Source organism: Pogoniulus pusillus, chromosome 34 (genome assembly GCF_015220805.1).
Source record: "Pogoniulus pusillus isolate bPogPus1 chromosome 34, bPogPus1.pri, whole genome shotgun sequence".
Classification (NCBI taxonomy): Eukaryota; Metazoa; Chordata; class Aves; order Piciformes; family Lybiidae; genus Pogoniulus; species Pogoniulus pusillus.
Window position 1 is genome coordinate 10,485,826 of NC_087297.1, and position 17,468 is coordinate 10,503,293.

At 45.9% G+C, this 17,468-nt stretch overlaps 1 protein-coding gene and 1 long non-coding RNA gene across 5 annotated transcripts in view; both read left to right on the forward strand.

Moving 5' to 3' along the window:
• The window catches only part of LOC135189818 (XK-related protein 4-like), a 161,519-nt gene that overhangs the window by 10,959 nt on the left and 133,092 nt on the right, over positions 1 to 17,468 (forward strand). The window lies entirely within an intron of this gene.
• The window catches only part of LOC135189953 (uncharacterized), a 40,182-nt gene continuing 25,808 nt past the window's right edge, over positions 3,095 to 17,468 (forward strand). For 2 of the 4 annotated variants that reach the window (XR_010308387.1, XR_010308389.1), the window contains exons 1-2: positions 3,095 to 3,156; positions 9,965 to 10,082. This is a non-coding gene — a long non-coding RNA (uncharacterized LOC135189953). Of the gene's footprint in view, positions 3,157 to 9,964; positions 10,083 to 13,644; positions 13,900 to 16,945; positions 17,126 to 17,468 lie in introns of those variants that run through there. The other 2 variants (XR_010308388.1, XR_010308386.1) reach the window with 2 other exon arrangements.

Below are 17,468 nucleotides of genomic sequence, written 5' to 3' on the forward strand. Positions count from 1 at the left end.
TGGAGGCTTGCATTGCTGCGTGTTGGCTGTGCCCAGCACCTCCACAGCACACACAGCCCAGGTTTGTGTTTCTCATTGAAGCCCATGGCAAACCAGAAGCTAGGCTGAACTGGCATCGGATTCCCATGCTGCATCCAGGTGGTAAGCATTTTAAACCTGCCTTATGAGCAATGCTAAGCTTAGATCCTAACAAGTATTACTGACTCTGCCTTGGTTTACAGGCCTGGAGAAACGTTCCTTGTGAGCAGATTATTTGCTCAGGTGTTAGGAGCTCTGAGTCCACATCGACTTTCCTGCTGTGAGGGCTCAAATCTTGAGTCCCTGAGTGCTTTCTGTCAGACTGGATGGGGACATTTAGTGTCCTTCCTGCTGAAACTGTGTCGTGTGTGTGAGATTGGAGGAAGACATAATGCTTATGGCCTTCCAATGGGACCAAATACAGATTTGCTTCCCTTTCTTCTTTAATGCTTAACTAATTTTTATTTATTGCCTTTTAACCTACTTTCTCTCTTGCCCTAAAAGTGTGCTGCTGTTTACAAACACTCATCCTGCACATACACCATAACCACAAACAGCATCATACTGCAGATCTACATGGAAATGCCTGCTGAGCTTATGGGAGCAGCTCTAGATGCAGGATTGGTTTATTCATATTTAGTCAACCTTAGTAGAAGAGAAAGAGGAAAGGTGCTTTTGATGTGTCACTCAGCAGCTGCTTCACCCTTTAGTTGTTTCAGCCTTTTCCTCTGCTGTCTCTTGCAAAAGTGCATTAAGAATCACTTTTGAGTTCCCAGCTCTTGCTCTGAGTTAATTTCCTGATAAGGTTTTTGTAGCTGATTTTTATCAATGTAAGCAGCATAGGTTTGTGGCTGAAATAAAACCCTCAGGTCCAGGTTTCTTGTTTGTCATCTCACCACATGCTCCCCAGCAAGTGGAACCCAGGTTTTCAGTATGCATCGTTGTGGCTGAGTTTCAGCACTGAAGAACCACATTTCTCCTTTACTTCCACTGCAGTGGAGCTTAGTGCCATTTTCTTTCTCTGTAAAGAGGAAAGAGATTTAAAATGGCTCAATTTGGGCATACTTGCATGCTTCTCCTTCAGTTATTTAGTATGTATCTGCAGTCTGGTTGATATGGGGATATTATCAAGCTCAATTTTTGTAACATACTTTGACATACTCAGATGGAAATTTATCTAGGTGGAAACAATTCAAGCCCAATTATCATTTCAGTGTGCCTGTCAAAACATGTTTCAAGCTAAACATGTTGAAAACATGAAGATCTCTCTCCATAATGGACATAATTGGGATATTAAGGCAAGATTTTGATATTTGAAGGATTTCTGTCCTGAAGGGCTTATGCTTATTATGTCCATGATTCAATATTCAGCTTTAAAGGTTCTGTCCTTCACCTACCCACTCCTGCTGCTTTAAGTTAGCTCATCACCTCCTCTCTTGTGCTGTTCTTCTGTTGGCATGCTTTATGAACTGCATCCAACATGCTGTGAAGAAAAATTGCCCTGGGTATAACAGGAATTATTGGGAGCAGAGTGGAGGTGCTAGAATCCACTTCATCCCAAAGCTTGCAAGCAGTGGACATTTGAGCTTCAGAGCCAATGTATGGGTGACAGCAGACAAACAAGCTGAGTGTGGAACATTCCCAGCAGTGATGGTGGAAACTACATTCAACACAGGATTATTGGAAAAAGCATAACTGTAAACAGAGTTCATAGTATATAAAATGAAGATGTTCTGTAAGTAAAGACTGGGCAATTAAAGAAGATTTACCCAAGTGAAGCCAAACACAGTGCAGAGGATAATTAATGTGGCTGAGACGACTCAATAATAACGGCTTTGAACTTTCACAATGGTGCATTAATGCATATGTCAAAAGGAGGGATTGCATTAACAGGCAGCAACCATCCATTAGGGTTTTTTACCACACAGGTTAATTAACAACCGGTGATAACAGAGCATGGAAATTACCTTAGTGAGCTAGGGACTGTGTCTGGTCCTTAAGTATGCCATTCATTATCTTTTCTGCACCCAAACACTAAAACTTTTGGAGATGTATGTTCATCTGTAACCTGCCTTCATTCTCTTAGTGTCATGTCGTAGAATCATAGAACCAAACAGGTTGGAAGAGACCTCCAAGATCATCCAGAACAACCTAGCACCAAGCCCTAGCTAATCAAGCAGAACATGGCACTAAGTGCCTCATCCAGGCTTTGCTTCAACACCTCCAGGCACAGCAACTCCACCACCTCCCTGGGCAGCCCATTCCAATGCCAATCACTCTCTCTGCCAACAACTTCCTCCTAACATCCAGCCTAGACCTCCCCTGGCACAACTGGAGACTGTGTTACCTTGTTCAGTCCCTGGCTGCCTGGCAGAAGAGCCCAACCCCACCTGGGTACAGCCTCCCTGCAGGTAGTTGTAGACAGCAATGAGGTCTGCCCTGAGCCTCCTCTGCTGCAGGCTGCACCCCCCCAGCTCCCTCAGCCTCTCCTCACAGGGCTGTGCTCCAGGCCCCTCACCAGCTTCATTGCCCTCCTGTGGACACCTTCCAGTACTGCAACATCTCTCTTGAATTGAGGAGCCCAGAGCTGGACACAGCACTCAAGGTGTGGCCTGAGCAGTGCTGAGCACAGGGACAGAACAACCTCCCTTGTCCTGCTGGCCACACTGCTCCTGAGCCAGCCCAGGATGACATTGACTCTGCTGCCCACCTGGGCACTGCTGCCTTATCTTCAGCTACTCTCCCAGCACCCCCAGCTCCCTCTCTGCCTGGCTGCTCTCAGCCACATTGTCCCCAGCCTGTAGTGCTGCTTGGGGTTGTTGTGGCCAAAGTGTAGAACCCTGCACTTAGCCTTGTTCAATCTCATCCCATTGGCCTCTGCCCACCCATCCAGCCTGTCAAGACCTCTCTGCAGGGCTCTCCTTCCCTCCAACAGAGCCACACCTGCTCCTAGCTTCCCCAGCAGAGCTGCTCCACTAATGATCCAGCTGAGTTAGAGAGTTAATTGTTGGGTGTGTTCCCTGTACGGCTGGAGTCAATCAAGAGGCTGGCTGAGGTATAAAAGCCACTCCCCAGGACCAGTCTGTCCTCTGTCTCTGAAGAAGCTGAGTCCTGGAGCCTGTGGTGTTAATTCCAAAGGTGAGTTTTCTATACCCAAACTGAAATGTTCTATTCAAGCTTGTCTCTTTATTAACTCCTGAGTTCTCAGGTTGCCTCTCTTTTAGTAGAGAAGTTACTGGCTGTCAGAAACACTGCAAAGTGTTGACTCTCAGCTGGATTGAGTACATTCCAGTAATGATAATGAAAAAATGTTCCTAGTGGGTGTTCTAAGTAAGAAGTAGAAGTGTCTGATGACAAAGGTATATGTATGTATTAGTATAATGCTGTGTCTTAAAGGGTGTAAAATAATTCAGGGAGCTTTGAAAGAATTTGAGTTAAAATTATCAACAGACAGGGTTTTCAGTGCCTGGTGGCTTTAACTTTGGTGTTCAGTGCCTGGTGGCTTTAACTTTGGTGTTCAGTGCCTGGTGGCTCTGACTGGCTTTGGTGTTCAGTGCCTGGTGGCTCTGACTGGCTTTGGTGTTCAGTGCCTGGTGGCTCTGACTGGCTTTGGTGTTCAGTGCCTGGTGGCTCTGACTGGCTTTGGTGTTCAGTGCCTGGTGGCTCTGACTGGCTTTGGTGTTCAGTGCCTGGTGGCTCTGACTGGCTTTGGTGTTCAGTGCCTGGTGGCTCTGACTGGCTTTGGTGTTCAGTGCCTGGTGGCTCTGACTGGCTTTGGTGTTCAGTGCCTGGTGGCTCTGACTGGCTTTGGTGTTCAGTGCCTGGTGGCTCTGACTGGCTTTGGTGTTCAGTGCCTGGTGGCTCTGACTGGCTTTGGTGTTCAGTGCCTGGTGGCTCTGACTGGCTTTGGTGTTCAGTGCCTGGTGGCTCTGACTGGCTTTGGTGTTCAGTGCCTGGTGGCTCTGACTGGCTTTGGTGTTCAGTGCCTGGTGGCTCTGACTGGCTTTGGTGTTCAGTGCCTGGTGGCTCTGACTGGCTTTGGTGTTCAGTGCCTGGTGGCTCTGACTGGCTTTGGTGTTCAGTGCCTGGTGGCTCTGACTGGCTTTGGTGTTCAGTGCCTGGTGGCTCTAGCTTTTTAATGTGCTGCCAGCACCTGAAGAGGATTTGTAGCCATTAGCTTTATTTGACACCTGACACTAATCTAGGAGTCCAACTTAAAAGGGCACTGTTCATAACTATTATCATCAAAATCCTTCTAAGCATTCATTGAAGTTCACTTCCAAATTCAGTTTGACTCTATTAATGACTTGCACTCATTTCTTTTCATTTTGAGCTTGAGCTTTGTTAGTGCAAATACTTATGGAAGGTGTATTTTAAGCCTGAGTGCCAGAATATTAATCAAAGCCTTAATTACCTATTCAGTAGCAATATTCACAATTCATATGGGTCTTACTTAATTTCATTACTTGCCCAATCAAGGATCAGAAGCAATGGCATGTGATTTAAATAGCAAATTGTTTTGGATATTTCTAATTAGTAGACACCAAGCATTGGTTATTAAAGAAATTAACTTGGGCACCTTGGAAAGTGAAGAATAACCTTGAAAGAAGAATAAAATCAGCAGTCAGATCTGTTCACAGAAAAATGTACAGGAAGATTTGATCTGTGTCTAGTGTAGATAGACTGTTTGCAAATGGTGCAGTGTGATGGAATTGTACCTGCTAATGGCAAGCCAGGAATCATTTCTTGGAGCGTTCTTCATGAGCAGCAACCTTTAATAGTTGTGGGGAAGGAGAAAAGAAGGCAGAAGGATTATTTATGTTCATTTCAAGTAATTGTTTTGGGTTCAGCTATTGCAGTTGTCACTCAAGAGTGCACTTTATTGTGAGTGCCTCTTTGAGTAAATTCTAATCTGGTCATTGTGGAGAGTGTGTCACACTGGATTTATCTTATATGGGGGTCTGATGCTGCTGCTTTTGTTTCTACTTCTCCATCCTAAAAAACCTGTTGAGAGGGCAAAAGTTTGAAAACTGCCTGAGGAGATGGAGTTGAATTGGGTCCTTCTCCCTGTTTCTACTGCCACTCCATGCTCAGTTTAGTGTCCTTCATCTCCACTACAACCCGAGGCTCTCTGATTCCATGATGTGCCACTCCTAATGCCAGAGGAAACCTGCTCTGCAGCTTCCTCGAAGCTGTGCTTCTCTGAGCAGTTTCAGATTCTAGAGGCAAGGGAGCACAAAGCCATGGGAATAGTCTGAGACTCCATTGATTGCCATCACTGAGTGTCTTTGCAGCTGTGATTTGTTGCATGCAGTCTCCTGATGTGACTTGTCCCACATGGCCTGATTTTTCAGGTGAGCATGATTTTAGCATATAAACTTAACAAAGGGCAGAAATGCATGAAGGAGTCAGGTCAAACCTGGGAGCTGTCAGTCATGGAAGTTTTGTTGGTTTCTTCCCCCACCCCCCTTTTTTCTTGGCAACTATTTTTATCCTATTGAAGCATTAGCGCTGAGAGAGAAATAATGTTCACTTCAACAGCCACTTCCTGCCCAATAAATAATTCAGAGCCATAGATTGTTCATGAGGAAATATCAACACACTGGTAGTAATTTAATATACTGAGGAATTGCACTCACTTTAGCCCACATATGATTTAAATAGGCTATGACAGTTTAGGGTCTCCATTTGCCCCATGGCACGTCTGGATCAAACTTGGCGAGTGATTGCAGTGTTCTCCTATCTTCCTCACAAGTGAATGGAAGTTGCATAATTCAGAGAGGATTTCTTAATTGCATGCTAAATCAGAGTTTGCCTTGCATGTTCTGAATCCAGATTGTTGCCTAGGACCAGCTTTTAGAGCATGTGAATGTTTTCTGTCTTTGCTAACTAGCATCTCACAGTTGCGCCTCTTAGCTTCTTGAACTGTTCTTTTGAAGCGCAGTTGCAGGGCTCCTTTATCCTCTAGATGAAAGGCAGTGCCTTACCCTCCCTCTTTTTTCTTTCTTTGCCACTTGTCGGCCAACACCCTACACCGAAGTGATAGCTAGTGGTTGCGCTGGGAAGGTATTGTGTTTCTTTGTCTGAAGCAGCTGAGGTTAAAAGACACATGTCTTCACACCAGTGCTCTTCTCCCAGTAGCAGGGAATTGAAGGAGAGCTGGGAGTTCACATCTGGTGCAGGTATTGTAGTAGAGCAAGGCTAGAGATCTGTCCTGCCTGAACTTGAGGTAGGGCATCTCTTGTTCTGCATCACTTCTCTGGGGAGTGGGTCAGCTGCATTCGGGCAGGTCTGTGCTGGGTGCATCACAAACGCGGCATAAACGTCCTTCTCTTTTGGCTCTGCACAAGCAATTAGTGTGAACACTGAATGAGACTAAGCACTCCCATGAAGGATTAGGGCTATAATCAAGTGAACTATAGCAATTTATCCTTGATTTGCATCCAAGGAAGTGGGTTTGCATTGAAAAACAAGGGCTGCCTAACGATCAAGAGATGCTCAGTGCAGTGTGTAACTTTGTATTGTTGCCCTTTGCCTCTTTCAGGGTCTGTATTTTCTAGCAAGCCAGTTGTTGGGAAGCTTTCTAACCATAGCAGTGTTTATAGCAAAGATATATGTAATGAAATCATACACAGGGACATGTAATTATCTTGCTGATAAAATATAGCCCGGGGCTGTGTGTCTTCAGGACATGAGCACATTGAGATTGAAGAGCAACGTGGTTTTCTGTGTCCTTAAGCAATTGTTCCCTTCCCCCTCTAGTTCTAGAGCATTCTCTAGTTCATCTGGATGGTGAGGAGGAAGGATAGCCAGGGCTGCTCTCACAATATGTTTGCCCACAGAAGGTTGTAGCTGAGTAATCCTTTCTCTGCACTTCCACTGTGAGCTGCATAGATCTAGGAAGGATTCCAGGGTCATCATGTTCCATATAAATCCATGCTTACCTGAGGAAATGTAATGCCACAAGATTTGGCTCATTGCTGTGAATGTAATGCTGGCCTTGGTATTTAACTTCCTGGCTAGCCTGGACCATGCCAAAGGCTTTCATTTTGGAAGCAGCCTGCTGACCATCTGGATGCCTGTAGAAGCAGGGAGCATTAGGTCAGTGGTAGATGTGCTTCTGCTTTCATTTAAAATGTCTTTAGGATGTTTGGAAATAACCTCAATGTTCCAGAGGGATAAGGGAGTGGATTCATGATGAAGCTGTGGTGATCAGCACATAATGCTACAGAGGATGTGTTATGAAGCTGCTAGGTCTGAAGATGCACTCTTCTTGTCCAGGAGAGAAACTGGCTTCCAGTTGGTGCTGGCACATCTGAAGGGAAGACTTCAAACAGAAATGAGAGAGGACTGGGGAAACCTATCCTTTATACATTTTATGTACTTGTAATGTTAGTGCCAGTGGAGTAAAAGGAGGGGGATGAGGATAAACCAGTGGGTGTGGGAGAGTTAATAGTAATTTGCTTAGCAAATCTCAAAGCTCCTGAGAAATTGAGGTGTTAATGACAGATTGCTGCTGGGATTGTTTGTTGTGTTCAGTGGCCAGGTGTTGTCTGTAAGGAAAAGCTGATATCTGGATACAGACCTGCCAGTAGCTTGTGCAGGAGAAGGGGAGAAGTAGGAGCATCTGTGCAAAACTTGGATCAGGTGAATTCATAACTGGAAATAGGAGCTTGAGTGTTGTATGCTGCTGAGGGAAAGAACTCAAGTGGAGACCTGCTGGTACACTCATGAGTATTCATGGTAGAATTTCAGAGTGTGGGTTATGTCTCTGGACAAAAACCAGCAAAACAACTGAAACCCAACAGTAAGAACAAATAACTCTAACAAAATACCACTGCTTTTCATTGAAGCTGTGCAGAAATGGCTTCCTTGGGCTAGCACTGGGCTTCTGGAATAGATTTTTGGAGCCCTGTTGTAAGAAGGAAGGGTAGACCTTCCAGAAATCTATAGGAATGTGATCATTGTGATGGATTTTTAGCTGCTTACATAGATATTTAACACAGCAGTCATCATAGGTGTTTTCATGTGGCAGCTGGCAGTCATCTTCAAGTAGTTAATGTCTCAAGTTGTGTTGCAGTGTGCTGTGGGTTTGGGGGATGTTCTGGAATGATTATAGTTTCACAGTTTGTGATGAGGTCACTGGGGAAGGTTGGGAGCACCAAATGACCCTCAAGAGAGGGATCACAGCTATCTTGCTTACATGTTTCTTGAGGAAGCAGTTGCTAAGTGGTGGAGTTTTCTGTTTGAAGAGCAAAATTTCCTAACTGAGGCAAATGGTTAGTAGGAGAAACTTGCAGGTATAAAGAAATTAAGTGTCCTTGAAATTAATAATGCTATAACACTACCAAGGGTCTGATCTGAGCTTCAAAAAGAGTGGGAAATGGTAGGGTATGGCTCTAAAAGAAAATGTCTGTGTGCAGCACCACCTGAAATAGGTGAGAGATGTCTTCTTGCCTTGCATCTTTTACTTCCCAGTTGTCTGATCTGTGCTAAGTCTTGGAGGTCAAGATGTTTGGAGGTAAGATCACAGAATCACAGTTTCTTAGATTGGAAAAGACCTTCAAGATCGAGTCCAGTGATTAGTTTCTATGCTAGTTTGAAGCTAGCTAGAATGTTTTGGTGAGAAGAGCTAGATTATGGGCTGTGAAAAGGAAACAGTGGTGATGTCTGCTGCACTCATAGGCTTGCTGAGATGTGCAACAAGAACACAAACATAGATAACAGTCTCTCTGTCTTTGAGGCTACATGAACTCCTCTCTGTAACCTAACTTGCTGCCTGACTAATCCATCTGCTTCTGAACTCCCCCCCGGCTGACCCTCCAAACTCACTGTGAATGTAAAGCAAAGTCTGGGGTAAGGTAAAGGGGTGGAAAAAGGGTGGTTTGGAGCCCCTCCTGGGGACTCTGGTTTCTGGGAGGGCTGTTGTGTTTCTGTGTTACTCTTGTCTATTTCTGTCTATAGCTGTAGATAGATTGTAAACCTCTGCTTGGATATTGTGCTAAGCTGTAAATACAGCTTCATTCTTTCCAGTTCCAGTGGCTGACTCTAGTCTGGGTGATTTTACTTAAGGGGGGGGGGGGGGTGGGGTGGGTGTGTGTGTGGTAACACTCAAACCATCACAGTTTCACACTGACAGGTCCTTGACTAAACCAAATCCCTCAGCACAACATCTAATCACTATGAATTGCTATGTTTGGAAGGGAACACCAGCATCATCCAGTCCAACCTTCATCCCAGCAGCCTTCATCACTAGACCATAGCCTCAAGCACCACATCCACTCTCCTTTTAAACACCTCCAGGGATGGTGACTCCACCTCCCTGGGCTGCCTGTTCCAATGCCTGACCACCCACTCAGGAAAGAGCTTCCTCTCAACATCCAACCTAAACCTCCCCTGATGCAACTTGAGGCCATTTCCTCTTGTCCTATCATTAGTAATTTGGGGGAAGAGACCAGCTCCAGCCTCACTACAACCTCCTTTCAGGTAGTTGTAGAGGGCAATAAGGTCCCTTCTCAGCCTGCTCACCTCCAGACTGACTAACCCCAGCTCCCTCAGCCGCTCCTCATAGGTCATGTTTGCCAGACCTCTCCCCAGCCTCGATGCCCTTCTCTGCCCCCACTCCAGATGAGAATTTCCAAAGCTGAGCTGGGCTTTACAGAAGAAATTAAAAAGTAGTCAAACACTCTTCAAGGGTGTAGTAGGGACAGAAAGATGAAGCAAGCAAGCTGCTATCTTGTGAAGGTGGATATTAAAGATAATCTAGATATGGCTCAGTGCTTTCCATCATTTATCAGTAAAGATGATGATGTTAGCTTGGTGGTGAAGGGAAGAGACATAATGTACATGATGATATTAAAACAGAAATAACCATCACTGCAGTGAAAGCAGCAGTAAATAAGTTTATCTTTGTGAAACTAAAGGGGATTAATGATTTCTATTCCAGAATATGAAAGGACTGGTGAATTACATCTGTGTTTTGAATCTGTTAAGATCCAGTATGAGAGAACAGCATCATACTGAGGAAACAGAAGTGAAATTATTCAGCCTCTCTAGAGCTAAGAGTAAGTGAAGCTAGAAGTGTCCTTTCCTTTGGAAACTTCTCTAAAGATGTACAGGTAAAGGAGGGAATGGAATGAAGTGTGACAGGATTTGGTGAAGGTCAATGCTGCCATGCAGCCCTGGGGACTTTCTCAGCACTGTATTGAGTTCTGTAGATGGAGGCAGTGTGCTGTGCATGCTCTGTCTGGCAGAGGAAAATGCAGCCTGGAAACTTTCAGCAGAGCTGGACAAGAAGGGGATTTCCAAAGGGCTGGAGAGTAGGAAAGGCACTGCCTTGCTAGCAGGCATGTTCAGGTACAACCTTATTGTGGCCTTCCAGGATCTGAAGGTGGCCTACAAAAAAGCTGGGGAGGGACTTCTTAGGCTCTCGGGGAGTGACAGGACTGGGGGGAATGGAGCAAAGCTGGAGGTGGGGAGTTTGAGACTGGATGTGAGGAGGAAGTTGTTGAGCATGAGAGTGGTGAGAGGCTGGACTGGGTTGCCCAGGGGGGTGGTTGATGCCCCATGGCTGGAGGTGTTTAAGGCCAGGCTGGATGAGGCTGTGGGCAGCCTGCTCCAGGGTAGAGTGTCCCTGCCTATGGCAGGGAGGGTTGTAACTGGCTGCTCCTTGTGGTCCCTTCCAACCCTGACTGATTCTATGACAACCCACACAGCTGGATTACCAGAGAGGCACTGTGTGGCTTCAGTGTGTGACTCCAAGCTAGTGGCACACTGAGGGAGAACTCTCATTCCTCTTAGCCTCATTCTTCTCCTCCCATCCAGGAGATTTATATTTACATCACCATGTTGACAGAATTCCCAACCTGTAGCTCCTTTTGTTTTTTAAAAGCCTGAATTTTACATCAGATAGAAGCTTGCACTTCACAGCCTGGTCTGAGCGTATTGGGAGGTTGTTTATTCTCCAGGCATGATCTGAACAGATTAAAAAACAACAGTAAAATGCTGGTAGAAATACAGTCAAAACAAATTGAGGCTTGCTGTATTTTGATTTTGCTCCACAGGGATGCATTGTCACATGCTATGAAATCAGAGGGTTTAAAAACTTCAGAGTCAATGATTTAAGCTTCCGCTAAATATCTTCTCAAATAGGATTCAAGCTCATGTATCTGTGGCGTACCCTGAGACCACAGTTAAATTAGAGCTCTCCATATGTTGAAGCCAGGACACGTGCCAGAAAATTTTGCTTGAACTGTGCTATGATGGTAATCTATCTGTGGGACCAGGAGATTTCCAAAGGTGCAGTCCTCGGTGTAGATTTCACAGACCTGCAGAATTAATTGGGTTGGAAAAAGCCTTTGAGATGATCAATTCCAACCTGTCACCTAATGCCTTCTAATTAATGAAGCCATGGCACCACGTGCCTCATCCAGCCTCCTTTCAAACACCTAGAATAGAATCACCAGGTTGGAAGAGACCTCCAAGCTCATCCAGTCCAACCTAGCACCCAGCCCTGGCCAATCAACCAGACCATGGCACTAAGTGCCTCATCCAGGCTTTGCTTGAACACCTCCAGGGATGGCAACTCCACCACCTCCCTGGGCAGCCCATTCCAATGCCAATCACTCTCTCTACCCACAATTTCCTCCTAGCATCCAGCCTAGACTTCCCCTGGCACAACTTGAGACTGTGTCCCCTTGTTCTATTGGTGGTTGCCTGGGAGAAGAGACCAACCCCACCTGCCTACAGACTCCCTTCAGGTAGTTACAGTATCACAGTATCAGGTAGTTGTAGACAGCAATGAGGTCACCCCTGAGCCTCCTCTTCTCTAGGCTAAACAATCCCAGCTCCCTCAGCCTCTCCTCATAGGGTTTGTGTTCCAGGCCTTTCACCAGCTTTGTCACCAGGGATGGTGACTCCAGCTCCTTCCTGGGCAGCCCATGCCAATGCCTATCACTCTTGCTGTGAAGAACTTCTTAACATCCAGCCTAAACCTCCCCTGATGCAGCTGGAGACTGCATCCTCTCCTTCTCCCAGGTGACCTCTGAAAGAATAGATCAGCCCCCTGGTTGCAGAGGGGACATGAATTGATGAGAGATGGTATTTTCCAAAACTAATATTGTTCATTTGAAATTGTAAAATAGTCATCTTGATCTATGGTATCATTGGAAGATCTTCTCAATCAAGCTGAATCTGGTCATTAATTCCTGTATATATTTTGGGGGTGGGTTTTGGGGAAAATACAATAATTCTCTTTTTAATCTCTATTCCTGACTTGGCCACATCAATTCCCTGCCTCCACAAGAGGACCTATCATGCCTGCCACAATACCCTCCTGGCTGCAACCTCCATGAGAGTTTTGGGAGGAGCAGTGAGCATTCAGGTGTTCAGTTGGGTTTCTGCAGACTGTTACAGCTGAAGGTTGTGATTAGCTTTTTGTTGATATCCAAAGCGTAGCTAAACCAAAAGCTGGGCTGGGTATTTTACTAGGCTGTGTAAATCTTGAGCAGCTTTACTTTTAAGACCACCTGCTCAGGTGTGGGTTTTTTTTTAGGGTAGCAGTAAAAGAACTTTTTTATCAGCCCTGGAAATTGAAGTGGTGGCAGTGGCCTTTGTGTGTAGTAGTTTGTAGGATCCTTAAATCAAAATCCAGGAATATTGCTGTGGAAATGGCTTTAATTTTTGCACCTTCAAACATTTTTGTGTTTTACCTCCTGCTGAAAAATGAGCACAATGAAACTAACTGAGAAAGAGAACAGCATTGCTTCACTGAGCCAGATGAGCTATTCTTTGTCCAAAACCATAAGGACACAAGTATATGTCAAGTAGCATTGAAGAGATTTCTTTAGGCTGTGCTCAGTAGTGTTTGTTGGTTGACTCCTCCTAGAGTTTGTCTAACCTCAGGCGTGGATGTGTCCTGTCTCCCTGCTGTTATGTAAATCCAGGTGCTTCAGGAATTGAGTTAGTATGAAGAAAACAAAAATGATACTTCGAGCTGAACCTGGAATGTGTTCCTTGTCTTGCAGAACTGTAGGATCATAGAACTGTCAGGGCTGGAAGGGACCTCAGGAGTCATCTACTTCCAACCCTCATGCCATGGGCAGGGACACAGGATCACAGAATTTCTTGGGTTGGAAGAGACCTTCAAGATTGAGTCCAGTCATTAGTTTCACATGACACCTCACACTAGGTCAGGTTGCCATGGCCCTGACTGGTGCAGTAGTACTGAACTGAGTGCTGAATCAGTTTAAAGTACAAGAGGTAGCTGGGCACATTGCCTAGCGTGCAGGCATCCCTGCTCAGCATAGAATCAACCAGGTTGGAAGAGACCTCCAAGATGATCCCTCTGAAGTCCCCACAGGCTTACTAACATATCTGCCTCCTTTCATCTGTCTACAGACTCCCTTCAGAAATTCAGAAAGTAGTATCTTGCTCAGCCTGGGCAGAAAAAGAAGGCAGAATCAGACCATTAGGCTGTAGTGGAAGTTTGCTAATAGTCATTGCAGAAGGGATCACTCAGTCTCTGTGAGCAGGTTTTTGGTTGTTTGCTGTTATGTTTCTGTTTTAGTGATGGTGTGGTGGTTTTGGGGGACTTTTTTCAGTGTATTTTTTTGTTTGTCTTTAAAGGAGTTGAGATTTTTGTCTCTGGTGCTTCAGCAGCCCTCCCAGTGGGGGAAACGTATACAGAGCTCTGCTCCTGCAAACACCACAGCACCCCTGGCAAAGACATACACAAGCACCTGAAGAATCAGGACTAGACTTTACTAAGCTCAAACACACAGAGTCACATGAGTGAGCCAGAGGAATAAATAATGAAATGAATATGAAGTGTTTGTCAAAGGAAAAAAATTCTCTTTGGGCTTATATTCCTGCTTTTTGTTTCAGAAATAAAAGGCTAACTGCCATGTGTTTAGATGCAACAAAATAGTGTTGGGCCAAAGGATTGTTCACTTTCAGCTTTGGACTGCTGAGTAGACATGAGGCACCTTGAGTGGCAGGTTAATTTGCACTGCTAAAGCATCCTGAGTTATCCAGAGCTGCATATTCTGCTGATAGTCTGTTTGCATACTTCTTGATCTGTCTGCCACAACAAGCTCCTGGCAAAGCTGGCAGCTCGTGGCTTGGACAGATTCACTCTGAAATAGGTCAAGAAATGGCTGGAGGACTGGGCCTGGAGAGGGGTGGTGAATGGCGCCACATCCAGCTGGCAGCTGTCGCTAGTGGCATCCCCCCGGGATCAGTGCTGGGCCCAGTCCTGTTCATTATCTTCATTGAGGATCTGGACCAGGGGATTGAGTCCAGCATCAGTAAGTTTGCAGATGGCACCAAGCTAGGAGCAGGTGTGGAGCTGTTGAAGGGTAGGAGAGCCCTGCAGAGGAACCTGGACAGGCTGCATGGGTGGGCAGAGACCAATGGGATGAGATTGAACGAGGCCAAGGGCAGGATTCTACACTTTGGCCACAACAACCCCAAGCAGCACTACAGGCTGGGGACAGAGTGGCTAGGAGGGAGCTGTGGGTGCTGGTAGAGAGCAGCTGAAGGTGAGGCAGCAGTGTGCCCAGGTGGGCAGCAGAGCCAATGGCATCCTAGGCTGGATCAGGAGCAGTGTGGGCAGTAGGACAAGGGAGGTTCTTCTGCCCCTGGACTCATCACTGCTCAGGCCACCCCTTGAGTGCTGTGTCCAGTTCAGGGCTTCTTGGTTCAAGAGAGATGTTGAGGTGCTGGAAGGTGTCCAGAGAAGGGGAATGAAGCTGGTGAGGGGCCTGGAGCACAGCCCTGTGAGGAGAGGCTGAGGGAGCTGGGGGTGTGCAGCCTGCAGCAGAGGAGGCTCAGGGCAGAGCTCATTGCTGTCTACAGCTACCTGAAGGGACGTTGCAGCCAGGTGGGGTTGGGCTCTCCTCCCAGGCAAGCAGCAACAGAACAAGGGGACACAGTCTCAAGTTGTGGCAGGGGAGGTCTAGGCTGGCTGTTAGGAGGAAGTTGTTGTCAGAGAGAGTGATTGGCATTGGAATGGGCTGCCCAGGGAGGTGGTGGAGTCGCTGTTCCTGGAGGTGTTGAAGCAAAGCTTGGATGGGGCACTTAGTGCCATGGTCTGGTTGATTGGCCAGGGTTGGGTGCTAGGTTGGTCTGGATGATCTTGGAGGTCTGTCCCATTCTGGCAGATTCTAAGTTCCAAAACTAAGTTGTTTGTTTCCCCAGAAGTCAGCAAAAAGTGATTCTGGTTCTGCTTTATGCTAGTGGGGTTTTTTTGGTGGTTTTCTGAGAACCAGGACACATTTCAGTAGTGAGATTAGCCAGACTGTAATATTACCCCTCAGGGAAGTTGTAGGAGACCAGTTGCATGGATCATTTAAATGCAATTAGAAAAAGCAGCAGAGGATGGAGCCAGGCAATTTTCCCCTCCCCCTGCTTTGATTTCTCCCCTTATAAGTTTGAAAAATGTCATTTGGGGAAATAAAACCAGAGTCAGGTTGCACTTAGCAAGTAGGTTAGTCTGAAAAGAGGCAAATTTAAAGGTAGCTTGTTGCAGTATGTTTTGTGACAGTGCTGCACATGGGGTAGGGAAGTTTCATGCAAAAAAATGTGACTTGTGAAATTTCATTCATGAATTGGCTCAGGCTTGTTCCCCATTGATGAAAATGTCATTACCTCTTGCTTACCCCATTCTGTGTCTCTTTTCCCCAGGATCAGAATTTAACTGAGCTAAACTTAGAATCCTAGAATAGATAGAATCAGGCAGGCTGGAAGAGACATCCAAAAGCATCCAGCCCTAACCAGTCAACCAGACCATGGCACTAAGTGCCCCAGCCAGGCTTTGCTTCACCTCCAGGCACGGTGACTCCACCACCTCCCTGGGCAGCCCATTCCAATGCCAATCACTCTCTCTGCCAACAGCTTCCACCTAACATCCAGCCTAGACCTTCCCTGGCTCAGCTTGAGGCTGTGTCCCCTTGTTCTGTTGCTGGTTGCCTGGGAGAAGAGCCTGCCTGTGGGCAGCCTCATCTAGGATAGGGTTTCCTTGCTCACGGCAGAGGGGTTGGAACTGGGTGATCCTTGTGGTTCCTTCCAACCCTGACTGCTTCTATGATTCTAGATGCTGTGCTGAGGGACATGGTGTTTAGCAGTGCCCTGGCAGTGCTGGTTAATGGATGGCTACTGGAATGGGCTGCCTAGGGAGGTGGTGGGGTCGCTGTCCCTGGAACTGTTCAAGGCAAGATTGGACGTGGCACTTGGTGCCATGGTCTGGCCTTGAGCTCTGTGGTAACAGATTGGACTTGATGATCTATGAGGTCTCTTCCACCCTTGGTGATACTGTGATCCTGAGGAGCTTTTCTGACCAAAATGGTTCTGTGATTGGTTGTTGAGCCTCCTCTAGAGAGATTCCAAACCTGCCTGGACATTGTGATCCTGGGCAACATGCTCTGGGTGGCCCTGCTTTAGCAGGAGAGTTGGACTGGACAATCTCCAGAGGTCCCTTCCACCATGCTGGGATTCCACAATATACATGAACCTATGGTAAAGCAACAGATTGCTCATTCAGCATTAATCATGCTTCTTTCTTAAATAGCAATTAAAAAATACACTTAGAAATGAAGGTTGTTGACAGAAGCTCAGTTTTGCCTAGTTAGTTCAGAAAGGTGTATTCCCCCCCCCCCCTTCTGTTGCTGTCTGTTGTTAATTAGGGAAGTGGAGATGGATGTGTAGAATTAGGTTGCACATAATCTCATCTGAATATTTAATCATAAATGATTAAGATGAAGATTTATAACACAGATTTTGACATTCTGGCTGATCTAGCAAGGTTAATAGAGCTATGTTCTCCCCAGTTACAGATTGTCTGGGAAAGCAGGAAAGACAGTAGTGTCTACAGGCATTAGAGGGCAAGAAGATGTCCAAGAAGGTTCTTTCACTTCTTTATTTTTAGCAGGACTTGTTACATCAAACGATCAGCACATCTGCAGTTCCAGGAGAGAAAATGTAAACAGGAGAAACAAAATTGGGAGGTGAAAAGGAGGAAAAAACATAATGGCAGTGGATTCAGATGGGAAAATGAAAGCAGATCTACTTTGTCTGAAGAGTGAAAGATGGCAGTAGGTGGAATAAACAGCTAATGTGATGTGTGAGCAAGGCCATACTGTCTAGTTGTGCATTTTTGTCTTGGAGGCTATGGAATTGTGTGTTCTGCTCACTCTGTAGAGCACAAGACCATTGGTATCACCAGGACCATCAGAGTTGGTTATGGTTTGGTGCATTGGCAATACAAATAACTGGGAAGTTATTAGGAATGCCAGCTGTATTGCAGTTATTAGTGCATTATTCATGCAATATATCTCTCATCTCCCAAACAAGAAAAAATGATTGATTAGTTACAGTGCTGCTCTGGAGGACCTGAACTATCAATGGATAACTCTTGATTTGCTGGAAGAAAGACTGAGATGCTGAAAAAGCTG